Source organism: Piliocolobus tephrosceles, chromosome 20, assembly GCF_002776525.5.
Source record: "Piliocolobus tephrosceles isolate RC106 chromosome 20, ASM277652v3, whole genome shotgun sequence".
NCBI classification, from domain to species: domain Eukaryota; kingdom Metazoa; phylum Chordata; class Mammalia; order Primates; family Cercopithecidae; genus Piliocolobus; species Piliocolobus tephrosceles.
In genome coordinates, this window is record NC_045453.1 from 43,832,983 (window position 1) to 43,849,208 (window position 16,226).

At 42.2% G+C, this 16,226-nt stretch overlaps 1 non-coding gene across 1 annotated transcript; it reads left to right on the forward strand.

Annotated features, from left to right (window-relative positions):
- The first annotated feature begins 7,824 nt into the window (after positions 1–7,824).
- Positions 7,825–8,016, forward strand: LOC111546528. Its single transcript, XR_002732800.1, has one exon. It is a non-coding gene; the product is annotated as a U2 spliceosomal RNA (small nuclear RNA).
- The last annotated feature ends 8,210 nt before the right edge of the window (positions 8,017–16,226 follow it).

Here is a 16,226-nt window from a genome sequence, read left to right on the forward strand (position 1 = left end):
GTCACTTCTTCTCTGAAGTTTTCCCACCCCCACCCTCTTCCTTTGATTTTCCTAGCACAGTTTATAAACTTCTGTCTTGATATTTTTGTCATGATGTGCTGCAGCATGTTTCCCCTCCCAGGGGAGGTGCCTGGTCTCGTTCCTTCCCTAAGGCACTCAGAGCTGACTCGGTAAGGATTGTACTCAAGGGTTGGTTGAAACCTTGAAATGGAAAGATAAGGACAATGAGACAGGCAGGTGGTTCTGTGGGCTGTTGAGCAACTCCTGATGAGCTTCAGGGACACGAGTGAGGGGACTGCGGGTGCCCTGGTGGCCACTAGTTGTTTAGACAGCTGGAAAACTCAGATTGTTAAAAATCACAGTTTTCATCAGAATGTTTTCTTCTTTTGTACACATGACCTTCTACACTTCTAATGAAACTGGGCCTTTACAAAATGAAATGAAAGGATCTGTGCTATTATTGACTATAAAGTGATCATCTTTAAAAAGACAGACACTAAGAAAAAAGTTACTAATTCAGTGAATTGAAAGTCCAGAGTTCTAGAGTTGATGTATGGGTTCCAGTAAGGATCAGATACTAAATGATTAGGTCTTTTATCGTCTTCCAACTTACTGTTTAAAATTGTTACAAAGGTGAATTCAGGCTGGGCACGGTGGCTCACACGTGTAATCCCAGCACTTTGGGAGGCCTAGGAGGGTGGATCACCTGAGGTCAGGAGTTTGAGACCAGCCTGGCCAACATAGTGAAACCCCTTCTCTACTAAAAATAATAATTAAAAAAATTAGCTGGGCATGGTGGCACATGCCTGTAATCCTAGCTACTCAGAAGGCTGAGGCAGGAGAATTGCTTGAACCTGGGAGGTGGAGGTTGCGGTGAGCCGAGATCGTGCCACTGCACTCCAGCCTGGGTGACAGAGCAAGACTCTGTCTCAAAAAAAAAAAAGTGAATTCAGTCTTGCTTATATATTTTGAGTTCCTTGGAGCTCAACAGTCTACTGAAAATATAAGATAAATGGGTTTCATTATCTTGCCTGCTTAAATTTATTGATGCAGGGGTAGAAGAAGGAGAAGAAAAATAAGAAGAAAAACAATTAATTGATGAGCAATTTTGTGGGGTTTTTTTGCCAGGGAACAGATTTTTCCAGAACTGTGTCTTTTCTTTTTTTAAGAAACAGGAAGATTATCTTGGATTATGACTAATTAGATTAATTTTAAAAACAAAATATATATTCATTATAAATATATTCATTTATATAAGAAATATATTTATATATTTATAAGTTCATTCTGTTATAGTAGTGTGACAACATGCCATAATGTATATAGACAGCTAACAGCCATTTATCAGGGGCTTACAGTGTCCTGCTCAGCTGAGCCCCTGGGATTCAAAGTGGGGGGACCCTGCTCCTGGACCCAAGTTGCTCATAGTCTCATTGGGGAAATAACAAGGTAGAAAAAAAATAATCACAAGGCAATGTAGTACGTGTAAAAAGGCCTTTAACATTCTGTAGGCGCACAAAGTTCAGTCAGATATTCTCTGCTGATGCAGAGGCACATGTCACAAAGGGGGACACAAGCTGGCTCCAGGTGTGGCCAAAAAAGTGTGCAGTAATGTTCTCTAGTATATATTTTTCCCTTTTTCTCTGTTCTAGCTTCTCAATATGATGTCTAGTCTAATCAAGCAAATTCACAAATAAGCAGGTGGAAGTTTAAGAAAGGGACCTCAGAAGTCTTCTGGTTTGGGCCGGGCGCGGTGGCTCACACCTGTAATCCCAGCACTTTGGGAGGCCAAGACGGGTGGATCACGAGATCAGGAGATCGAAACCATCCTGGCTAACATGGTGAAACCCTGTCTCTACTGAAAATACAAAAAAATTAGCCAGGCGTAGTGGTGGACGCCTGTAGTCCCAGCTACTCGGGAGGCTGAGGTAGGAAATGGCGTGAACCCAGGAGGCGGAGCTTGCAGTGAGCCGAGATCATGCCACTGCACACCAGCCTGGGCGACTGAGCGAGACTCTGCCTCAAAAAAAAAGAAGTCTTCTGCTTTGGCCCATTCTTTTATGATGAACGTTCCAGCTGTAGGGACTGGGATTTGTGTGAGGTAACCCAGGTGATTGCACAGTGCCAGCCCTCAAAGCCAGGTCTAGGGCTCCGTCCCACTTTCCCAAGATGCCCCGAAGTCTTCAGGTGTCTACTAGGAAAGCTTTGCATTACTGGGACAGGTGGAAACCAAACTCTAAAATCAATGACTAGAGAGATGCTTTCAATTTTATTTTAAAACTGTGTTTTGATTATATTTGTAATTCACTTTTCAGACTTAGGAAAGAAGCTTCATATTACAACAGGCTGAGGTGTTTTCAGCTCAAGAGTGGAGACTTCTGTCAATCATGTGGGATCATGAGTGCCTCAAGTGTTGGAGGTCCATGTGTTGACCAAGAAGAACCCCAGCTGCTTCAGATTGCTTGACTGTCACTGAAAAGTACACCCAATATGAAGAAGATTGCAGTTAACTGAATATTAAAATTAGATGTCTCGATGAGGCAAATCATTTCAACGTATTTCTTCCCTTTCTTTGATTTCCTCTCATGTGTATTATAACAACTGTAGTAGCAGAGGGCTCCAGAAGGAACTGCTCTCACCCTTACCTGCACTGTTTTGTTGAAAAGGAATGTTTCTGATTTTATCTCCTCATTTTTACTACTTCTTCTTATCTTTTTTTTAAGTTTTATTTTCATGGTACGACATGTGAAGGACCTCAGGGCTTTTGGCATGTGTGTTAGCCAGAGATGTTCTACAGTTTCTTGAGTGATATAAGACAATCTTCTTTTCTTCTTCTTCTTCTGGAGAGAGTGTTTCAAGCCCTGAGGGCTTAATGTTGCCATTTTCACATTTGGATGGAATTTTTCCAAATGTCTTGTGAGCCTTGCCAGTGGTGGCAAGCTGCAATTGGTCAAAAATGAAAGTGAAAACTTAATGAAAACTAAGTTTCCAGTCTCATCTTTATGGCCAATTTCCCAGGTAACCTTGAGACAGTCCTAATTGCATGAGGCATAGTGGGAATGATAATATCTTACCGATGGATAGGCTTGTTGTATAACTAAATGAAGTCACACCTGCAAATCATCTCAGCTTCTTAGAAAAGGATGGTATTATGGAGCCGTGATGATTACAGCAGCCAAGGCTCTGTTTGTAGTGATATCTGCTGTGGTGTACTTTGTCTTGTCTGTTTCATTATAACCAGCAGCTTTTTAAGGGAAGTCACAATGGGGTGCAATGATACACTGTCCTTACAACTATTCTTTAACATCCTGGTCCTGGCATGTCCTGGTAGGTTCATTCCTGTATTTCACAACGAAACCCTCCACTTCAGAGGGTGCCTCATGACATAGCCGAAGACACTGGTCTAGGCTGATGCATATTTTTAGTGTCTTAGAAAATGGAAGACAGGATAAGTAAACGTGGGCCACGGAAGCCACATTGTTTGTCCATTTCCACTCTAGGAGATTTTGACTTCAACAACCTGAGCAATCCTGAGGCTTCTGGACAGTTAGTTGGTTTCAGAATCCCCACTATGCTTCCAGACAATTCTAGGGCAAAGGGGCTCAGGCTTCTGCTGCTGCCACTGCTTCTGCTGCTTCTGCTTCTCCTTTTCCTTCTTCCTTCTTCCTTCGTTGTTCTTCCTTCTTCTTCTTCTCTCTCTTGTTGCCCAGGCTGGAGTGCAGTGGCGCAATTTCAGCTCACTCCCAGCGTTTCAAGCAATTCTCCTGCCTCAGCCTCCCAAGTAGCTGGGATTACAGGTGTCTGCCACCATGCCTGGGTAATTATTTTATTTTATTTTTGTATTTTTAGTAGAGATAAGGTTTCACCATGTTGGCCAGGCTGATCTCGAACTCTTGACCTCAGGTGATCCACCCGCCTCGGCCTCCTAAAGTGCTGGGATTACAGGCATGAGCCACTGTGCCGGGCTGGGCTCAGGCGGCTTTAAAGGGACCACGTGACAACTGCATGAGGGAGGGACTTTCGTTGACTGTGCCCTCGACTCCTAGGATTTCCCGGTATTTTTCTGCCAAGACTTCTCCCTGCAGCTTCACCGCCTGGCCTGTGCCTCCAGCGCTCGGCCGTAGGTCCACAGTGGCAGCACTGCCTGGAGGTCATTTCCATAGAGGCCCCTCTCTGGTGGCAGAGTCACACATTGCATGTATGGCCTGGACTTTCGGGAACACCGCTGCAGGGAGAACACTGTGACACCCTCAGAGATGTGTTGTAGACATGTGTGCAAGCATCTTTAACCTCCCCTGGTAATCTGTGTGTCCCTGAGAGAATGACATGACCATGAACTTGAACTCATCACTAAGCAGACTAGTGACCACGAACTAATCCCCACCGAGTGCCAGGCTCTGTTTGCACTCCTCACAACCATCCTGGAAGTGAGGCGTGTTATCCCTTTTTACTGATGAGAACACTGAGACCTAGGTGAAGGAAATAAATAAAACAAGAGGACTCTTACGAGAGAGAAGAAAAACCAAAGCGTTTTTTCCTCCACGCGTGTGCACACGTCACTCAGCACAACACTTCTGACACCTGGGGTTGGGGGTGGGTTTCCACACACACGAACCAATTCTCTGCGGACTCCAGCTGGGCGTCCTTAATTCAATTTAATTCTGACAGTATTCACCCAGAGACTCAGATCCCACAGGTGGAGGGCTTGGTCCCACAAGATTGTCCCTACTTCAGGGGCCAGTTGCATGTAGTAAGTTGTCACCTCTACCTCCACTGGCCAGCTCAGATTTGGATTTGGGGCTCCCACGACGTCCTCCTTAGGTTTGATTAATTTGCTAGAGCAGCTCACAGAACTCAGGGAAACACTTTACTTGCATTCACCCATTTATTATAAGGCTATGGCAAGGATAGAGTTGAGCGGCCAGATGAAGAGATGTGTGGGGTGAGGTGTGTGGGAAGGTGCACAAAGCTTCCCTGCCCTTCCCGGGTGCACAGCCCTCCAGATACCCCAAGCGTATAGCTATCTGGAAGCTCCCCAAATCCAGTCCTTTGGATTTATGGAAGCATCATTACGTAGCTATGACTGATTAAATCATTGACCATGGGTGATCAACTCAGCCTTCAGCCTCTCCCCGCTCCCTGGAGGTGAGGGGTGAGGCTGAAAGTTTCAACCTTCTAATCACAAGGTTGGTTCCCCTGGCAACCAGCCCCCATCCAGGAGCCCATCAAGCCTCGGGTCATGAGAACAAAAGATGCTCCTGTCACCCATGAAATTCCAAGGGATTTTGGAACTCTGTGTCAGACGTTATCACTGAGGAAATTACAAAGGTCTTAAGGAGCTCTGTGTTAGGAACCAGGGGTCAAAGACTAAATATTACAACAACAGATTCTCATTGTGTAGATCAATGGATTCTACATATGTTTGTGTGTATTCTACATATATATATATATATATCTTAATATATCACTACATCATAATCTTCTCTAACAAAAATTGGCATATTTTCCATAGAAAGCCAAGGTTCCTCCCATATTGGGTCCTCTTCTTCTATCTATCCCCAGGGAACAGATCTTAATAAACAATAGCATAGGAAATCCACACCAGCCTCAACATCCTTTACATACTTTGGTTAAGGAAGGGCCTGAGGGTGCTGGGCTAGCAGTTGGAACTGAGCTTCATTCAAATGCCATTCCCTGTGTAAATGTCTTGTAGCTGCATCTTTTTCTTCCCCAACTAAAATTCTAAGATGAGAGTGAAATCTTTAATTGGAAGCTTGAAACCTAATTATTTGGATATATAATTTGATTTCATTTTAATTTATCCCTAGTTTTATTAAGGTATAATAGACAAATAAAAATTGTATATATTTATGGTATACAATGTGATGTTTAGATATGTGTATATATACACTGTGAAATGATTAAATCAAGCTAATTAACATATTTGTCACCTCACGTACTTACCATTTTTTTGCTGTGAGAACATTTAGATCTACTCTCTTAGCAATTTCCAAGTATACACTATTATTAGTTATAGTCACCATGCTATACAGTAAATGCTTTATATACTTCAACCAATCTCTCTCCATCCCTGTCTCCAGCCCCTGGCAACCACCATTCTATTCTCTGCTTCTTTCAGTTCAGCTTTTAAAAATCCCATATGTAAGTGAGATCATGCAGTATTTGTCTTTCTGTGCCTGACTTATTTTACTTAGCATCATTTCCTTTATTTGGGTATTTTATATCTTGCATTGTTATCTATCTTTTATCTTTTATCACGCCCTGAGGAAGATATTCTGCCCTAATAGTCATTACATAGAAAAAGAAACTAAGGGATAAGGAATATAATTACTTTAATGCTTTTAATTAGGCCTTTTAATAGGCACTCAAAAATACTAACATAGCACAATGAGATCATTTACTCTAATTACACTGAAGGATAAGGGCCAAACTTGTGTGAGGATTTAGGCTTTTTGGTACCTACATACTAATCATTTATCTTCTCTATTCTACTTTTATACAGTAGAAACAAGAAGTATATAAATATCTGTTAAATGAGTAATCTTATCTGAAATCAAATACCTGTGTTTGCAATTTATTACGTGAATAAAAAGGAAGATATAGATACATAGGGAAAAACACTGGGAAACGACTCTGTAACATGAAAGAGTATGGGAAAAGAGTACAAGGAATGTTACAAGATACCTGCACTACCAGTGAACCAGTATAGTATCATCTGAAAGTAAACTGACATTAGTTGTAAATGCAAACTCAAGGGCGGTCACAGAATTTTTTTTTTTTTAAACAAAATCAGTATAATTGGTATGGGAAGAGAAAAAATAAAATGGAACCGTATAAGGGGTGCGGTGGCTCATGCCAGTAATCCCAGCACTTTGAGAGGCTGAGGTGGGCGATTACTTGAGGTCAGGAGTTCCAGGCCAGTCTGGCCAACATGGTGAAACCCCGTCTCTACTAAAAATTCAAAAATTAGCCACGCCAGGCATGGTGGCTCACACCTGTAATCCCAGCACTTTGAGAGGCCAAGTCAGGCAGATCACCTGAGGTCAGGAGTTCGAGACCAGCCTGGCCAACATGGTGAAATCCCCCTCTCTACTAAAAATACAAAAATTAGCTGGGCGTGGTGGCAGGTGCCTGTAATCCCGAATACTTGGGAGGCTGAGGCAGGAGAATGATTTTGCTGCCTCAGCAATCATTACATGTGATGGGTCACTTGATGGATCACGTTACATGTGACAGGTCAAAATGTAAGTGTAAGAAAATGATTGCTTATTGGGAGCATAGACATTCACAGTCACGAATGATGGTGATGCAGGGAACCACAGATTGTCCACATGGGTGGCTGAGAGAGTGGCATCTTTGCTTCTGATGGTTCAATGCACACAAACTTAATTTTATGCAAAAGTTATTAAAATATTGTATAAAATTACCTTCAGGCTCTATGTATAAAATGTGTCTGAAACATAAGTGAATTTTATGTTTAGGCTTGGGTTTGATCTCCAAGGTAGCTCATGGTGTATATACAATATTCCAAAACTCAAAAAAATCTGAATCCAAAGCACTTCCCGTCCCAAGCATTTCTGTTAGGGGATATTCAACCTGCATCAGTTTTCCTGTTTGTTTCCTTTGACTTCTCTTCCACGCTGCTGGTTTCCTCATAGGTCTGGTGAGTCCTCCCTGTCTGTTATGGAAAGAATTCTGTGATCGGTGTGGATTTCCTATGCTTCTGTGTAGGAAGGTCTGTTTCCTGGGGATAGGTGGAAGAAGGGGGTTTGTCCAGGGCTTACTGATAAGATTTCTCTCTAGATCGCTTCTTGGCCTTTTGGCTAAGATCATGTGTAGAATCTGTTCTTACCAGTTTAATATGCTGATATATCCTCTATCTGAGGACAGTACAGTAAATGGATTTTTTGAGCAGGGACATGGAATAGGAGCTTGCTCCATCCACTCCACACATCCACCTGGTATTGCAGTACCTCCAGGAATGGTGTAACCCTCAGGGGATATTTTAAAAAAAAGATTTCAATCTAGAGGCTGCAGGTGCTGCGGGTGCTCAAATGAGGAGAGCTCTGCTGCAGGGCGCCACATGCCAGAAGCCTTGGCTTTCTCCAGCCGCTCAACTTTTTGCTAGAGAAGAATTCCCTGGTTTGTCTGCACTTTTTTCCTCTACCTGGGAATAAATGAGACTGTGCACTGTTTCTTCACAAAGGGGTAGAAAGAGGACTGGACTGTCAGGGGGCTTCCATACGTAGGATTTTAATTCGATTTCCCCTGTTTTCAGCATAATTTCTCACTCTTGCTTTCCACTTTACATGCCAGTGTCAGACACAGACTTTTTTTTATTTTTTATTTTTATTTTATTATTATTATTTTTTTGAGATGGGGTCTCACTCTGTCATCTGTAGTGCAGTGGCACAATCTTGTAGGCTGTAGTGCAGTGGCACAATCTTGGGTCGCTGCAACCTCTGCCTCCCAGGTTCAAGCAATTCTCCTGCCTCAGCCTCCTGGGTGGCTGGGATGACAGGCATGCGCCACCAAGCCCAACTAATTTTTGTATTTTTAGTAGAGACAGAGTTTCACCATGTTGGCCAGGCTGGTCTCGAACTCCAGGCCTCAAGTGATCTGCCTGCCTCGGCCTCCCGAAGTGCTCGGATTATAGGCATTAGCCACCATGCCTGACCTAAATTACACATTTGATAAGGAATTAATATCAAAAATACATGGAGAACTCCTAAAACTCAACAACATCAGAAGAAACAACCAAATTCAAAAGTAAGCAAAGGACATTTCTTCGAAGAAGATATGCGAATAGCAAATAAGCATTTGAAAAGATACTCAACATCATTAATCATTAGGGAAATGCAAATGAAAACCGCAATGAGACTCTATTCCCACTAGTATGGCCATATTTTAAAAAATGAAAAGGAAAATAACAAATATTGGTGAGGAAGTGGAGAAATTGGAACTCTTATATAGTGCTGGTGGGAATGTAAAATGATGAAGCTGGTGTGGGAAACAGTTTGGCAATTTGGCGGGGAGTAAAACATGGGATTACCACATTACCTGACAATTTCACTCATAGTTATACACCCAATAGAATTAAACACAGTTACATAAATATGTATACACAAGTGTTCATAGCAGCACTATTCACAATAGCCAAAAGATAGAACCAACCCAAATGTACATCTACTGATGAATGCATAAACAAAACGTGGCATATACACACAATGGAATATTATCCGGCCATGAAAAGGAATGAAGTACTGATACCTGCTACCATGCAGATGAGACTCAAAAACAGTATGCTAACTGACAAAGGTCAGACATAGAAGGTCACATATTATATAATTCTATTTATATAAAATATCTTCATGAATGGGTAAATTCATGAAGACAGATTGATGGTTGCCAGGTACTAGAGGGAGGGGAGAATGGGGAGTGACTGTTTAATGGGCATGGGTTTGCTTTTGAGAGGAGAGTCATGAAAATGTTTTGGAACTTGAAAGAATAGGTGGTTGCATAACATTGTAAAGTGCTAAATGCCACTGAATTATGTACTTTTAAAAAATGGTTGACTTACGTTATATGCATTTCACCTCTATAAAATAATAAAGGAGCTTAAAAGAAAAAAAGATGTCAACCAAGGCTGCAGGAGTCTGATGCATCGCTTGGGCCTGGAGGATGCAATTTCAGTGTGGCTCACTCACATGGCTCTTGGCAGGAGGCTTCAGTTCCTTGCTGGGTGTTGGCAGGAGGCTCAGTTCATTGCCATGTCTGCCTCTCCATAGGGTGCAGGGCTGTGTGAGTAGACTAATTGCATATTATTTGGGTTTCCCAGAGACAGTAAGGGAAAAAGAGAATGAGCAAAGAGAAAGCCACAGTGCGTTTTGTGACCTACCCTTGGGATCCTAACACTGCCAGTTCCACTGCATTCTTTTCATTAGATGTAAGCCACTAAGTTCAGCCCACAATCAAGAGGACAGTTAGGATTCATAGTTTAAAGGGAGCAGTATCAAAGTATTTGTGGTTATTTGTGAAATCACCACAATTTCTTTTTATATGTTCTTGGGTTTCATTTGCTAATATTTTGTTAAGGATTTTGCATCTGTGTTCATGAGAGCTATTTGTTCAGTCTTCTTTTCTTTTTTTTTGAGACAGAGTCTTGCTCTGTCATCCAGGTTGGAGTGCAGAGGCATGCTCTCAGCTCACTGCAACCTCTGCTTCCCGGGTTCAACATGATTCTCATGCCTCAGCCTCCCAAGTAGCTGGGATTACAGGCATGTGCCACCATGCTCAGCTAATTTTTAAAATTTTATTATTTTTGTATTTTTAGTAGAGATGAGACATGCTTTTGCCATGTTGGCCAGATTGGTTTCAAATTTCTGGCCTCAAGTGATCCAACCACCTTGGCCTCCCAAAGTCCTGTGATTACAGGCATGAGCCACTGCACCTGGCCTATAGTCTTCTTTTCTTATGATGTCGTTAGCTTTGGTGTCAGGGTAATACTGGCTTAATAAAAAGAGTTGGAAATTGTTCTTTACCTTTCTGTAATACTTATTTATAGAATTTGTGTTGGATTGTACTAGCCTGTTCATTTTCGTTAAATGTTTGATAGAATTTACCAGGGAATTCATCAAAGGAATGCCAGGGAAACAATCTGGGCCTGGGATTTCCTTGTGAGAAGATTTTAAATTAGTAATCTGAATGGATAAAAATTACTAACTATAGCTGATGTTAACATATTCAGATTTTATGCTATTTTGAGTCAGTTTTAGTAGTTTCCTGGCTAGGAATTTGGTTCATCTAACTTGTTTAATTTATTGACATAAAGTTGTAATAGTCCTTTTTAATTCTTATGATTTCTGTTGGGCATGTAGTGATGTATCCTCCTTCATCTTGATTATTTTGGAAGTTTATATCTTCATTCTCTTTTTCTTGTCAGTTTAGCTAAACATTTAACAATTTTGTTGACTTTTCAAATAACCAACTTTTTATGTTTCATTGATTTTTCTATTGTTTTTATTTTCTGTTTTATTGATTTTGGCTCTGGCGCAATCTCAGCTCACTGCAACCTCCGCCTCCAGGATTCAAGTGATTCTCCTGCCTCAGCCATGTGAGGAGCTGGGACTACAGGTGTGCACCACCACACCCAACTAATTTTTGTATTTTTAGTAGAGACAGGGTTTCACCATGTTGGCCAGGATGGTCTCGATCTCTTGACCTCATGATCCACCTGCCTTGGCCTCCCAAAGTGCTGGAATGTGCACATAAACACCTAGGCATCTTGTTAAAATGCAGGTGTTGATTCAGCAAGTCTGGGATGAGGCCCGAGAATCTGCATTTCTTTCTTTCTTTTTTTTCAGACGGAGTTTCACTCTTTTTGCCCAGGCTGGAGTGCAATGGCGCAATCTCAGCTCATCTAACAAGCTCTTACTGCTGCTGGTCCTGGGACCATACTGAGTAGCAAGATTTAAAGATGATGATTATTTTCCAAATACATAGTATTTAATTTCTTAACTCCATTTGTCTTGTGATCATTTCCAATTTATTCTTTTTAGTAATTATTACTACACATAAGAGTGTCTATTATTGGCCGGGTGCGGTGGCTCACGCCTGTAATCCCAGCACTTTGGGAGGCCGAGGTGGGCAGACCACCTGAGGTCAGGAGTTCGAGATCAGCCTGACCAACATGGAGAAACCCCATCCCTACTAAAAATGCAAAAAAATTAGCCGGACATGGTGGTGCATTCCTGTAATTCTAGCTACTTGGGAGGCTGAGGCAGGAGAATCGCTTGAACCCAGGAGGCGGAGGTTGCGGTGAGTTAAGATCATGCCATTGCACTCCAGCCTGGGCAACAAGAGCGAAACTCTGTCTTTAAAAAAAAAAAGAGTGTCTATTATTATAGTGCATTATAGTTTTGAGAGATATTTTTTACACTTTATCCCACTCATTTTTCACAACCGTTAAGTCAAGCAGGGAAGGCACGCATTGGCCAGTTGCAGTGGTTCACACCTGTAATCCCAGTGCTTTGGAAGGCCGAGGCGGGTGAATCACAAGATCAGGAGCTTGAGACCAACCTGGCCAACATGGTGAAACCCCATCTCTACTAAAAATACAAAAACCCTGCCAGGCGTGGTGGTGGGCACATGTAATCCTAGCTACTCCAGAGACTGAGGCAGGAGAATTGCTTGAACCTGGGAGGCAGAGGTTGCAGTGAGCCGAGATCACCTACTGTACTCCAGCCTGGGCAACAGAGCAAGACTTCATCTCTGAAGGAAAAAAAAAAAAGTCATGCATTTATTTTATTATCTTTCCAGGGCGAGGGAACTGAGCCTTGGAGAGGTTGAGAATGGCTTGACGTATTTCACATTTCATCATTAGACCATGCCCCTCCCTTTTAATGATATTATGTATTTGTGAAGCTGACTTTCCGGTGTTTGCTGTGACAAAAAAAAAAAAAAAAGTACCATTGAAGGTCCGTGGTGGTGCAAGCAGTGAGGGCGTCAGTTCCAACCAGACTCTGGTTTTGAGAAGTTGTGGAGTGCCCAGTAAGCACGTTCATATTTAACTTATTTAAAGATGTTTATTTTAGGAGGAAGTAAGTTTTTTAGGAATTATGTGTATTTTTTCAATGGCTACTAAATACTTGTGTTGTATGAACCTAATAATGGAAGTTTGGGGTATTTTTGTTAGCCTCCCTAGGCTGTGAAAAATTACTGAGATGCTCAGGGCACAGTGAGCTGAGAAAGTTTGGGGAATTCTACTATAAATAAATAATCCCACTATATGTATGGATCCATATATATGTCACATGTACATATCCTTATTTTTGTATTTAAATATAATATATTTATTGTGTATCTTTAGCCAGGTTTCACTTTGGAGTTCATAATTTTCTCTGTTTGCTCATATGCATTATGAATTAATGATTTGTTTTGGAATTGAAACATGTTAGGGGAGGGGTATGTGTCTTTTCTAGGTTTTGCAAGTACTTGCTGTAGAGTCTCATATTTTTGTGGTATTGTCCTCAGGGATGTGGTGCCTTTTACTAATTACACTGATGCAAAAACAGAAGAATTGCTAAAAGCCACAGGGGAGTGGGCAGCTGAACCAAGGAGCATATGAAAAGCAGGCTTCTCCAGACTCTGCCACACCCTTTGGGAAACTTATTAAGGGGAAAAAAAATTCTCTAAGTCCTTTTTTTCCTTTTTCTTTTTTTTTTTTTTTTTTTGAGTCAGAGTCTTGCTCTGTTGCCCAGGCTGCTGGAATGCAGTAGCGTGATTTTGGCTCACTGCAACCTCCGCCTTCCGAGTTCAAGCAATTCCCCTGCCTCAGCCCCCCAGGTAGCTGGGATTACAGGTGTGCACCACCATGCCTGGCTAATTTTTTTGGTATTTTTAGTAGAGACAGGGTTTCACCGTGTTGGCCCGGCTGGTCTCAAACTCCTGACCTCATGATTCGCCTGCCTTGGCCTTCCAAAGTGCTGGGATTATAGGCTTGAGCCACCGCGCCCAGCCAAAAATCCTCTAAGTCCTTGTAAAGCTTGCTTTATGGCTTACTTTGGGGCAGGGAGAAGATGAAACAAAGTTTGTCATGAGAATTTAAGATGTCAACCTATCTAATTTATCAGGGCTTTCAGCTGCGGCAGAAAAGATAACAACCAGCCCTTCAAATGCTTGATAATGTGCCTAAATTCGAATCAAGATGGAATCTTCTTGGATATCAATTTTTTCAACTCGAAGCTTCCCTATACTTATAAATCTTAATTGTTTTGTCTGAACATGAACAAGACTTTTGAGCATTGATTTAGTATGATGTGTGAATAAAATGAGGTAATGAAAGTTAGTGATTTTTTTTAGTTTTATTTTATCTATAATTGACACATAATTGTACATATTTATGGGGTACAGTATGATGTTTTAATACATGGATACATTGTATAATAATCATATTAGCATAATTAGCATTTATGCTTTATGCATTTATACTTTAAGCATTTATTATTTCTTTGTGGTGATAACATTCAAAATCCTCTCTCCTAGCTATCTTGAAATATATAATACATGATTATTATTAATAGTTATAGTCACTCTATTGTGTAATAGAACACCAGAACTTATTCTTGTTGTCTAACTGTAACTTTGTGCTGGTTGACCAACCCTCCCCTCCCCAGGCTCTGGTAACCACTATTCTCTCTACTTCCATGAGATCAGCTTCCTTAGATCCCACATGTTGCTGGGTGCAGTGGCACATGCCTGTGGTCCCAGTTTCTTGGGAGGCTGAGGCAGGAGGATCACTTGAGGCTGGGAGTTCTGGGCTGTAGTGTGCAATGCTGACTGGGTGTCCGCGCTAAGTTCGGCATCATTATGGTGACCTCCTGGGAACAGGGGACCACGAGGTTGCCTAAGGATGGGTGAACCAGTCCAGGTCGAAAACGGAGCAGGTCAAAACTCCCTTGCTGTTTGGAGTGGGATTGGCCTGTGACTAGCCACTGTACTCAAGCCTGGGCAACATAGCAAGACCCCATCTCTAAAAAAGGAAATTTTAAATTTTTTGTATAAACTATTATTTTTAATAAAATAAATTTTAAAAAAAGAAAAAATTTAATAAAAAAACTAAAAAATAGATTCTACATGTGAATGAGATTACTCAGTATTTGCCTGAAAGCTAATGATTTTAAAAGTCCAGAAAAATGGTGCCTACTGTTCTCATGATGGCATTTTCTGCCAGGGCATGAGCTAACATCTGGCAGATGGTGCCCTCTAGAGCTATTGAGCTGTTCCAAGGATAATAACATCAGTACACATCCCCAAGCTCTGCCCTCTCAAATTGAATCAAAAGTGCTGGGCTTGCAGCCCAGGTTTAAGTATTTTAAAAGGGCCCCCAGATGTTTTAATGCCCATCCAGGATTGAGAACCACTGACATAAAGCCCTTTGGTGTTTAATACATTGAGTTTCTCGTATTTCTAAATTTTCTCTTGAAATCATACTACAGAGGACCTTGGTAACAGGCCTTGACATTTTAAAATTTTTAATTTGGATTACTAGTTAATTCACACTTGAGTCAACAGGTTGAAGGTTAATCCTACCCCTAAGGAAAGAAATAAAACTTTTTTGGTTCAAGAAGCCCAGCTCTTATCTTACAGGAGAACATGGAGAGAAATGGCATCAGCCTATTCAGAACTCTTCTGCCCACCTAGCCGGAATCAGCAATTTAACATGCAATCATAGCTGTAGTTCACATCTATTAATCGGTCAGCACCTGGGGGGCTATGTCTTTGTCTTAGGTCTCCATGTCGCCCTCTGCAAGCCTCTGTATTACACTTGGTCAACAGAGTGCAGAGTGGACCCTACAGCCCTCACCCCCATTGCTGGCGCCTTTGGGAAGTGCTCACCCTGCCCAACCTTACCCTGCAGTTCTCCTAGGCCCAATAAGAGCTCAATTAATATTCGTGCATGCACTGATATATTCAACACATATTTGCTGTCTTTTGAATAAATGGGGCCAACCCGATTATATTTTCTGCATTATAAACACCTTCCAAGGCTCGCCTTCTCTCTCTACCCCTGCATTTCTGGTCCTCGCTGAGGTCCTGTCATCTCTTAACCTGGGCACCTGCAGTCACTCCCTAATCAGACTTGCTCCTTCTAGTCTCATCCCCTTCAAACCCAGCCCACACACTGGCCAGAACCATCTATTTAAAACTCAGATCTGGCCGGGGCTAACCCCTGCTCGACACCCCCCAGGGGCTCCCGCCACTATGACCTGCCGTGGCTGGTTAAAAGGGACTGAAACTTCCAGGGGCTGGTCTCTGACCACTTCCTTAACAGCCATCCTGTTGCTCCCAACCTCAGTGGATCCTTGAGCAATGCTGACTGATGACTCTGCACACAGACCCCTCACAGGGATTGTTTCAGTCACCTCCTGTTCATCCTGCTGGTGAGAAAGGGATTCCTGTCCCAGGGTTGTGGGAATGGCCAAACACGGGACACCTCACCCTGGACGGATGAGATGGCAGCAGTTTATAACTCGCATTCTGGGTCAGAACACAGCAAAGCATGCAGGGCCACAGGGGCTGTGCTTGGGAACAGAGTGAACAGCCAGGGTCTGGAGTCAGGCTTCGTGCTATCAAAAGGGTAGGGTGATTCCTGGTTCCTGCGGGAGAATGTGTTGGGCTTGTTTGAGTAATGTCTTGGGCTGACA